The 10,715-nt window shown below is 45.0% G+C and overlaps 1 non-coding gene across 1 annotated transcript; it reads right to left on the minus strand.

The window, feature by feature from the left end:
• Positions 1-10,203: 10,203 nt before the first annotated feature.
• TRNASTOP-UCA (transfer RNA opal suppressor (anticodon UCA)) lies at positions 10,204-10,290 on the minus strand. The gene has a single exon. It is a non-coding gene; the product is annotated as a tRNA-Sec (tRNA).
• Between the last annotated feature and the right edge of the window lie 425 nt (positions 10,291-10,715).

The raw sequence follows: 10,715 nt of genomic DNA on the forward strand, positions 1-10,715 counted from the left end.
AGAATGACCACCTTAGTCTTATTCTGACTTATTGTGGCCTGGATATTCAATGACAAATGCTGCAGTCATTAATGGATTCAATGTTCCAGCTATGAGTTCTTGTGGGGCTGTCCTCCAGGCCCACCGGAATATGCGGAGGGTGTAACCGCTGGGGGAGAACACTCGTTTCTTCTTGTGTGGCGGGAGGGCTTGGTGTCAGAGGCTCCCTCAGATAGAGGGGAGAAGTGCTGGACAGCCGGGAAAGGCGTCGACACGCGGGAGAAATCGCGGGTCAGGGCGATCGCAGGGCGCCGCAAATAAACTTTGTGCAGCTAAGGACAGTCGCGACAGGGACCCATTGCAGGGGAGTCCAGGGCAGACCACACGCCCGCGGTCCAACCCAGCCGTCCACTCTGCGTTGGTTGAGTAGTCCGAGCTCCCAGGAGCACGCGGTCCACATCCATCTTGCCTTTTTGCGTAAATGGGGAGGTGGGGTGGCGGGGGGGGAGTGCTTGTCGCTCCAAGGGTTTTCCCCCCCCCTCAGCTTAGTTTTGGTGTTCCCCCCCCTCGCAGGAGCCCTCCTCACCTCGTTTTTCTAAAAAATTCTGCACCGGGAACCCCCGCAGCCTGCTGGGCCGCCGCCGCTGCGCGTCTTCTTTGCCAGGCCTCTTCTGTGTCCCTCTGCAGCTTACACCCGCGGCTGCTGTCGCGGTAAAATTCAAGATGGCGCCCCGGTTCCTCAAGCCGGCTTCACGCGTCCCGTGATGCCCAGTGAGATCAGCCGTGCGGTCCGCTTTTGGACGCGTTTCTTCAGCCCCCCCGGCCACGAGCAGACGTGGAAGCGGGAGGCGGCCGCACCCGGCGAGAGCGCGATCGGGGCCGCAGCTCCTCCCGCTCTGCGCCACACCGGGCGCGGACTCGCGAGTCCCAGCCCTGCCTTGCACGCGCACCGAGGGGCACTCGCGGCACAAGCTGGGTGCCCCGGTCTCCCCCGGTCAAGCCGCCGTCCCGGCCGCCGCTACCAGGCCGCGGGGGGGCGCCTTCCAGGATGTTTCGAGGTAGCCGGGAACGGAGCGCTCAGATCAAGCGACCGTCCCGGCCGCCATCTTGGCTCCTCCGACCCACCTTACATGTTGTTAAAACATGTTTTGGGGTTCAGCAGAGGGGGCCTTATGCCCCCAGCACCCTGGACTTTGCATTTCCCAACATTGCGAATTCCAGTTAGGAATTCGCAATTTGGGACATGCAAAATATTCGCAAATATTGGCAGAGAGGCCCATAGATGCGAATGGGGGCTGTATCGCAATTTGCGATTCGGTAATAGCATTTGCGATTTTTAAGAAATCGCTATTTCCGATTCGCAAAATGCATTCTTGATACATCTGGCCCTTGGTGCTAAATCTTGACGCCTTGCTGATCATCTGATGTCCTGAGGACAAAGACTGACTCTGCTTGCTGATAGGTATTATGAATTAGACTGTTGATTATTATGCATATTTGCTTTTCCTTTCTAGGTGCCAACTGCCCCGTTTTGATAGAGCCATAGTTAGATGATTTTCCAAATTTGTGTTACTAAATTGTTTTGTATGAAGCCCAACATGCTGATGCTAATCTGATGCTAGTCAAGGATCCTCACTAATGAAATTATGCTAATAGGGAAATAAAGTTTCATGTATTTTTCTGCTGAACTTAAATGTATGTAATCACTTTGACGCAGTTGACTTTGTTATTAATCTGCACTGTAACCTTAGCATGTGTGGTAGTTCAAGCTTTGATTAGATTACGTTTCTTCTGCCACTTTGGACAGCCAGTATTGTTTCTGTATGTATTTCATTTGATTTTGAGATTAATCTACACAATCTTACCATTGTTGACATAGGGAAATAAATATTCTAACTTTTACTAAAAGGTGTGGTTATTCATGACTGAAAGGTCATGGTGCGTGACAGTTACTGACTCTATTGATTATTACTGTTATTGATAGTTGCTGATTATTGATCTTTTGTATTGATTATTGATTTACATGTACTAGAGCTATGGTAAGAACATCTTAATTGCGAATCAAAAGGTTCATCAACCTATTCGTGTCCCCTTGTAAGTTTACTTATTACGGTCAGACGTGCTAACAATATCACCAGGGAAGCACCTACACATACAAATATCAGAATTCACCCCTTATAACTACTGTTCACACAATAAATGGTGAATGCTATGGAGGGCGTTAGGCATTCCCAGTGCTTAATTTGTGCCGGTGCCCAAAACTCTCCTCTGAAACACATGGCTGCTGCAATTAAATGTGCGAGCATGGAATACTGAGGCAGTCGAATCTTAGAGCCATCTCAGGCCTCCTTTATCCATCCCTGCTTCTTCGGCTCACTCATGCAGGTTTCAGCTTTCTCCCTTTGTGACGATTTTTCGTTTTTCTCTTCCTCCGTCTTTCCCATATCTGTCTTTAGCTCGCAGTAAATGCTTGAGGCAGAAAAAAAATAAGTGCCGGCCCTCAAAAATAAGTGCTGCTGCCCAGGACTGGAAACAACAGGCTCAAATTAAGCACTGGGAATTCCTAGGGATGGTTAGCATCATCTAAGTTGCAGACTGTGAAGTTTAGAAGTATGACACATGGTTTTAATCCAAGTTTCCACAATGCATCAAATTTGTGTGAACTTGGGTACATTACTTAACATAACTGTGCTTCAGGAAACTTATCTGCCAACAAAATTGGAGGGGCTTGAGGCATTGTAGTTTGCAATGCAGTTTCTGTTTTGTTACAAAACACCATCTATGCATTGCTTCTATGTCCTTGATCCCTGTCTCAGTCATTGCTCATGAGACAGAAAACTCCAGATGAATGCTGAAAATGTAAGACTGGCCCACTCTGGCTGGGCAGTTGCAAATGAATGTCAGCCCAATTGAGGTACCCAGCTATGAGTGTCATAATATATACCAGAGATATGAATTTTTTAAGTTTTAAATAAAAATATCAACAAAAAGCGTTAAACAACAACCACAGTCAAATGATCACAGTAGACTGGGAAGTAGGCACAATTTGAGGCCAACTGCGATGGATTGTAGGCCAGGCTACAGAAACCAATTTAACCCGGTAATAAGTTCACCTTTACACTTAGCCTCTGAAATAGAAGTCCAAAATCTCCAGCGGGCCAAGGGATCAGGCTGCGGCCGAGAATGGCTACATGAAGTCTGATAGCCTTCGGATGAGGTCCCGGTGAAGATGTTGACTTTTAGTGGGAAATAATAGAATGGGAGATATTCAAATTGCACGTCCAAGGAATGTCCTTAGTCTGCTGGATACTTTTGGCGCCTTTGCCCGACGAAGATTTCTACATTCACACTTAGGGCCTGATTTAGATCTTGGTGGAGGGGAATGCTCCGTCACAAACATGACAAATATCCTGTCCCCTGTATTATGGTCCTATTATGTCCTATGGGGATTGTAGTATAGCGGATGGGATATCCGTTGCACCTGTTAAGGAGTATTCCATCCGCTGAGATCTAAATCAGGCCCAAAGCCACTTTTTTGGAGCTTGGATTTCTTCAGCAGGACTAGGCTGCAAGCTGCAGCCTAAGAGGCCTCCATGAGGTCAGATTCCATCTCCTCAAGCTCCCCCTGAATCGGATTTGCTGCTGTGGAAAAGCTCCAAGAAGGGGAAACCTGATTCTTCAGCCCAGTGGCAACGTGCTTTCGTCACATTGGCCTAGTAGGTTTGCCCTGGTCGTCAAGAACTTTTGGGACCAAAACGTTTATAAGTTCCATGTTTTATAGGATGTTTAAATAAGTACATTTTGACAAAGACTAGGGTTTCAAAACCTAGACAACAGCGTTTGGGGGTCAAGAGTCACTCCAGAAGAAGCCACCAACAGGGCCCAGCGAGGTCCAATAGGAACTGGTCAGCTAAGAAGTTGCACAAAAGGCCTCCTTTGTCTTGTTTTGTGCCTGCAGCTTGAAGAGAAGGTCAGCACATAAGGCAGAGCAGGTACAATCCTTCAGGGCTTTTGTCAGATCTTAGCAGGTTTAGTCGTCTTCTGATCTTTAACCGGTCCAGTAGTGTTCTAAGAAGGGTACTGGGGATGCCATATTTATGCCTGGCACCAGCTTGCTGTTGTAGGTGACTCCTGACCCTTCCCTAACCAATAGAATGACAATTCCAAGGAACAGCCCTAGATAATGTTGTAGCATTTTCTGTGTGCCCTACAGCAAGCAATCCCATGGTACCCCTATCTGCCCAAATCCAAGATGATGATACCCTTTTCTCCTTGTGCAGAGCCTCTCTGCCCTACAAAGAGGTGTGGCCCGGGAAATGAGGAAGCCATATGCTGTGGTCACGTCAAATCCATTGTGGGGCAGCTGCCTTCCCACTGTGATTGGAGGCTGGCTGGCTGGGGGAAAAAGAAAGGACCTGTGTAGGTGTCATCTGACATTTGTCTGAGACAGATAATGCCCCTTTGTTGTCTAGCCTGATATACAATTATTAAATGTAGTATTGCACCCCACTGCTTTCCTTAGGAACAGCCAGCCTCGCTACAATGAAAATAGTTTTAGGTGCCTGGGCACTGTGTGGACATGTATAACTTTACATTTCACCAATAACCAAAATAAGTGAACCCTCATACTGCTGTGTTCCTGGCCCTCAGAGATATTTCTCAGCAGACCCTCAACCACGTATTCTACCCTCAGCGGTGTATGTTATCACTGTGGGGTGATTTTGTGAGTAGCATCATCACAGGGTCTTTATTCACTTGAGTGTCCAGTTCACCACATGAACTGTGAGCCACAATACATATGGTGATTACATGAGAGTTGCAGGTAATCTGTTCTTGATTAGGTCCTGATGAAAGCCCTGGACCCTGGGTGGCCATTGTAGGATGAAACATGTTGACCTTAATTCTGGATGTATAGGATTCATTTTTTGTCCTCACAACATTACCTGTTTTTAACCCTATCCCTATCCTTTTTAAGGGCATAAATAATTGAATATGAGGATAGGAGGTAATTTTAAATACACATTTTCACCTTTGTTCCCACCGAGCTATCTGCTCCACAGGTAGAAAGAGTCATTGGCTTGGAGAATGGGCCACTCATGTGAATAAAGACCCCAGGATGATGTTACACACAAAATCACCCCACAATGATAACATACACCGTTTAGGGTAGAATATGTGGTTCAGTGTCTGCTGAGAAATATCTCTGATGGCCTGGAATACAGAGGCATAAGGGTTCATTTCTTTTGTTTATTGGTGTCTATGAACAGGTAGCTGAGTGAAACTCCAACACAGCTTCTTTCTCCCCCCTTTTGATTTATACATACCTTTAAATTTCTACACATACTACTTTTACATTTCATGCACCCTGCCTTATGGACAATAAGGCCTATGTAGGAGTGACTCATTAATATTTAAAAAGAAGGGTTTATTTTGACAGGCCCAATTGTAGTTTAAAAACAGCTTTGGTCAGGTTACATTGGCAGGCCTGCAGCCATGTTTTATACCGTCCCTATAGTGGATGGCACAATGGGTGTTTCAGTCTCCTAGTGACATTTAACTTACATGCCTTGGGTACATTTTGTGCCATATACTTGGGACTTGTAGTTAAGTTAAATGTATACCAGGGGTGTGCAGGAGGTATACCAATCTCATCCTTTTGGAAGGATGAACACTGGCACTTTACCACCAGGTAGCACAGGTAATGTGTACGGAGGTCTAAAGTCAACAAAAATATAGGATCCAGCAAAATGCAAAAAGTACTTGAAATAGACAGAAGAGGCGGATTTCCTACACAGTGTGTCTTCCAGCCAAGAGCTATGGTAGACTAATCAATCCCTTGATGAGCTTCCCTGTTCAGGGTAGAAAACGTGGACAGTTTCCTGCCTCTGCAGCTGCCCTTAACTGTTAAATGCCCCTCTGAATCTACTTGCCTCCCTCTGTCATGACCTCCAAAAGCAATGAACCCTGTCCATGGGTTAACCTTCTCCCCACCTGCAGATCCCACTGGTGATGTGATTAACCCTAGCTGGCTCACAAGTGCATCCCTGTAGGCCAGTGGTCTTCAAACTTTTTAACACCGTGCCCCTCCAGTGGGGACAAAAATCACTGGGTCCCCCTTCACATTTTAAACAATTATTCTAATAAATTGGCAGTGTTTAAATATCCCTAGACTTATTTAAAATAGCAGGTACGTTCTGCTACTGTTTTAAAAATGCAAAACATGATGTCAAACATACTATTGTAGTCCTGCAGGCCCTACTAACATATAAAAGTATCCACAGTGTGATTATTGTGGGTGGTGGTGGGGGTTTTGAAGGGTATTTGGAGTCCCTTCCCTTTTTGACACACACTCCCAACTTGGGTATAAATGGCAAAACCTGTTTGTGATGGCCCATTACAGAGCGTTTTACTGCTGCTCATTTTTTTCTGCTTAAAACAAAGCCCTGTTATCAGCATAATGCTTCTTTTGGCCAGAACCTTGCACCCCCCAATTCCCCTGGGATCATTTCAGACACCCCTAGGGAGGCCCGCCCCTCAGATTGAATACCTTTGCTATAGGATGACAGTACCACCATGGCCAAAAATATGATTTGGCCCATTCTGCCACATAGGTCAGACCTCTGTCTCCAGTTGAGGACTAGACCTGCCCAAAAGTCATGCAACCAACAGAGACCACTGACAGCTGTCAGTGGCAGGAACCAGGGATCTAATCCTCCCCTGTCAGGTGGAGTCTCTAATCAGGGGCCATGGATGGGCCTCACTGTGATCCATGGGACTGGCAAGGAGCCCACCACTTGCTCCTGAGGTTTCTCTACCCTCTTAAGTTTCTCACTATGGGTGGCTCACCTCTGGTACGAGTTATCATCCTTCTACAATTTTGTCTACCATCTCAGAGATTGGCACCCTGTAGATGGCCTTTCAGCTGTTAGAGCCCAAGTTTATTGAGGCTGAACACTTTTGCCAAGTTGAAAATCGATTGGCCCAGGAACGTTTATCCCATTGCATAGGGAGTGCCCATTAGCCATTTCCATCCACTGAGTCATGTCAGGCATAATTGTGGCATTTCCAGGCACCCACTTCAGCACACTCCTCCGTAACATCATCTTCAAAACTAGCTGCAACATCTGCAAATCTGTGACAAACAGCACCCCCAGCTATCTGCCAGACAAGACCATCATCTCCAGTTGCTCTTGGCACAAGCGCAGCCAGGACATCATCAGACTGGAGGCTCCAAGGATTTGCACCAACATCCCTATATCCATGAGTACCACCATACCCTTCTCCTATTTAGGAACGAGCTGAAGACACATCTCTTTAAAGAGCACCACAACTTTATTTAGTAACATACCACTACTGCTCTCAGAACCCAGCTACATCATCAGTCATGTGTTTATTGTATCTTTGCTTTTGACGCTACATAGCACTCTCGTACCATTTGGCTATGTTGGTGCTATACAAATACCATACAAACACATACATATTTACATTCATACTGTCATTAGGGGGGCTGGAATGAGGGACTATTTGTAGCAGTCCATGTGCTCCTGAGCTGATGTCTGGTCTGAAACCTAGTTTCTCACATTCAAAGTCGGCTTTTATGACACATTTCCCAGAACCAGAGACACTTACAATAAATTTTCAGATGCTTGCAATTCTCATCCCATCTCCTGAAAAGTGGTAGAAATGTAATGGGGCAGCGCTACGCAATCTATTAATTGTGTAAGCAACATGTTCCTGCTCTGCCTGAATGTTCCATATGTTGGGGGCCAGGTACGAATATTTGAATTGTTGTTGTACAAAACATGTGTATTTATCCTAGCTTACAAATGTGATCAAATTGTGTATTCCTGATTGCATCACTTTATGTCCATGTTTCTCAGGGTCCATTATATGAGCAATAAAAAACAGTGAAAGACTCAGCAGGCAATTTAGTTTCTATGATTCATTGTAGAAGAGAATGTATTAATTTCCTATTGATGGTTTTGGTATACAGCCACTAGATTCAAATCCAGCAACTCACTGGTATGAGTAGCAACAGTTGTTCAAAAAAGATGTTCTCCACTGTTGCTATGTCATATGGGAGTTCAGGGCTACCTTGGCTGGGCTCTCGAAGAGGCTGTCAGCGTGGTGTAGAAAAGCACAAGTACAGCTTCTGGAGGAGCAGGCCACAGAGATGGGCGGGTGGGTGTGATGTAGATGGGTAGGAGGCCAGTTTTTTTTTCTTCTACATTTTGGACACGGAAGAGGCCATGTTATGTATGGCTCCCCTATTACTCCTCTGCCCCTGCATAGAAGTTGAAAGCAAGAACAGATGATGGTGGAGGCCATACAGAATGTAAAAAATATAGATGAGTAAAAAGTGAATGAAAGGAGTATTTTTGAGGTTCTAAGTGATATAATAGGTAACTCGAGCTTTGCTCCTGCTTTTCCTTTGATGTCCCTCACAACCCCTCAGTGAGAAACATTCTTGTAATTCACTATTATTCACCGGTAATTCTACACGTTAATATTAAGTGCACCGAAAACCTGTGAAACTCCGAAGTCTGTGGGCAAAGTCTGCAACAAAGAGGCATGGGCCCATATTTATACTTTTTTAGCGCCGCATTTGCATAATTTTTTGACGCAAAAGAGGTGCAAACATGCAAAATACAATTGTATTTTGTAAGCTAGCGCCGTTTTTGCATCATAAAGCGGCGCAAATGCTAAAAAAGTATAAATATGGCCGAAAGTGCCAAAAATTGCCTGTTGCTTGGATTAAGCATGGGGTTCAGTTGTCCTTTTTCAGTGCCTGGGGCATTTGTGGAAGCAGATGGATGGATGCTCACTTTGATATTGTCAACGGTGATTACTACTGCCTTCATTTCACTAGTATCGGACATAACGCGCTCCCAATCTCTATCCGGTTATTAGTGTGAGGGTCTCCTTTCTGTAGTGTCGGGGATTACCGGCACTCGTCAAACAATAAAGACGAGGACACAGCTCTCGGGTATTTATTTGAGGACCGGTGAGCAGGGTTCGATGTGCTCCGCGCTATCGTTCCAACCCTGGCCCTTCGCGCTCTTACACACACGAGACCCCGCACCCTGGGCTCACTTTATTATATAACCTCGGTCACATGACCTGAGGCACATTCAAATAACGCTGTAAACTGAGGGGGAAACGTGTACATCGAACCCACCATCGCCCCTCCATATTTTCCTATAATGGTAGTGCCCTGCGACCAATTCATTCACTGGCCCGACACTACACTTTCTACACTGTGTTTAATGCATTACTTTCCTTCTCCACCTTGCGACAGTTCACGGATAATTCCTACCGCAGAGTGATGGCGACTACAACTAACTAGTAACTTAACTAGTAATTCTCTCAATCAGTGTTTGATCTTTCATGGTGATGCAACCTTGTGGCTGGTCTGCTGAATATCTGGCTGCTGAAACTTTGACTGCTAAATATTGGCTGCTGCACATAGTGCACACAAACAGTAGACAGAAAAAAATAAAATTGTCACCATGACATTGGGCTGGTGAACATTCCGAATTTACAGATACAGAAACAATGACATCAAGCAATGCTACTGATGAATTACAAAGGAATTTGTTTTTGATTAATGGACAAATGCAAAACGTGGATTAAAGATGTATTCAGTTGTACACAATTACCCTTTGGTGATAAATGGCTGTGTGCTCCTACATCCTGAATGAGGCCTGGTCTTCCTGCGGCAATCTGTGTAATTCACTCATTTCAGGGGTATGTGTGTTTGTGAGTCTGTGTTATGTAAACTGAGACAAGAGTCTGAGTGGTTTCCTAATTGTCTGACATCCTGTCTGTAAGGAATGCTGCAGTTGTTGTTAATTGTATTTTTTGGAGATATTTATGCAAAAGTAACCTTGCTACAAGGACTATCAGGAGCTTTGCAAGTTAACAAAGAACAGTAGCCTTGGTTATTGATAATGAGCAGGGACAGTAATAATAATTACTGATATGACAGTGACACGCTTTAATGTGTTTTATTTGGCATTTTCATAGCACTAGGGTAAGGTAAAATGCCCTGGTGTCCCGGCAGATTTTAGGGTCTCACACTGACAAAACACAGGGTCATATAATGTGCCCGCGGTATAATACTTGTATTTGTAACTATGCATTTAAATAATTTACTGCCTGAAAAAATGAACTGTATGAGCAGATAGAAATTCTCCCATTTTATTTGCTTGAGACAGCACCCCTTGCCCAGAGCGTGGAATTGAACCACTCTGTCATTATACAGCTATAGGCTTGAAGCCTTCACCCCAGACCACTGAGGTTCACCTGGGCGAGGGAAAACACCTGGGAAACAGGTATACTGTATATGTCAGTAGAATACATTCTGTTTTACAGATAGGGTGTGGTCCAAATGTGTACTCCTGCTAGGTCTCACTTTTCTCTTCACTGTTTATTCCTGTTCTTGCGCAGCTCTGTCCTGGATTGTCTTTATTTTCCTGTGCTGAGTCAAAAGTTCAGAAAATGAATCTTTAACCATATGCAAAACAGACCCAGAGTTTCTGGGTAAATGAGAATTGGGTTCAGCCTTCTTTTGTAATGTAGGAAAAGTTCAGGTAATTCATTGCTAATGTTAGAGTTAATAACAATAGAAAAGGAAAGCCCGTGCCGATTTGTGGTTATTCGATACAGGCGAGACAGCGATTCTTAAAGCCTTACTCAGTGCTTCTACTCATTTCTCTCTCACCATCTCTCCTTCT

Source organism: Pleurodeles waltl, chromosome 6 (genome assembly GCF_031143425.1).
Source record: "Pleurodeles waltl isolate 20211129_DDA chromosome 6, aPleWal1.hap1.20221129, whole genome shotgun sequence".
Classification (NCBI taxonomy): Eukaryota; Metazoa; Chordata; class Amphibia; order Caudata; family Salamandridae; genus Pleurodeles; species Pleurodeles waltl.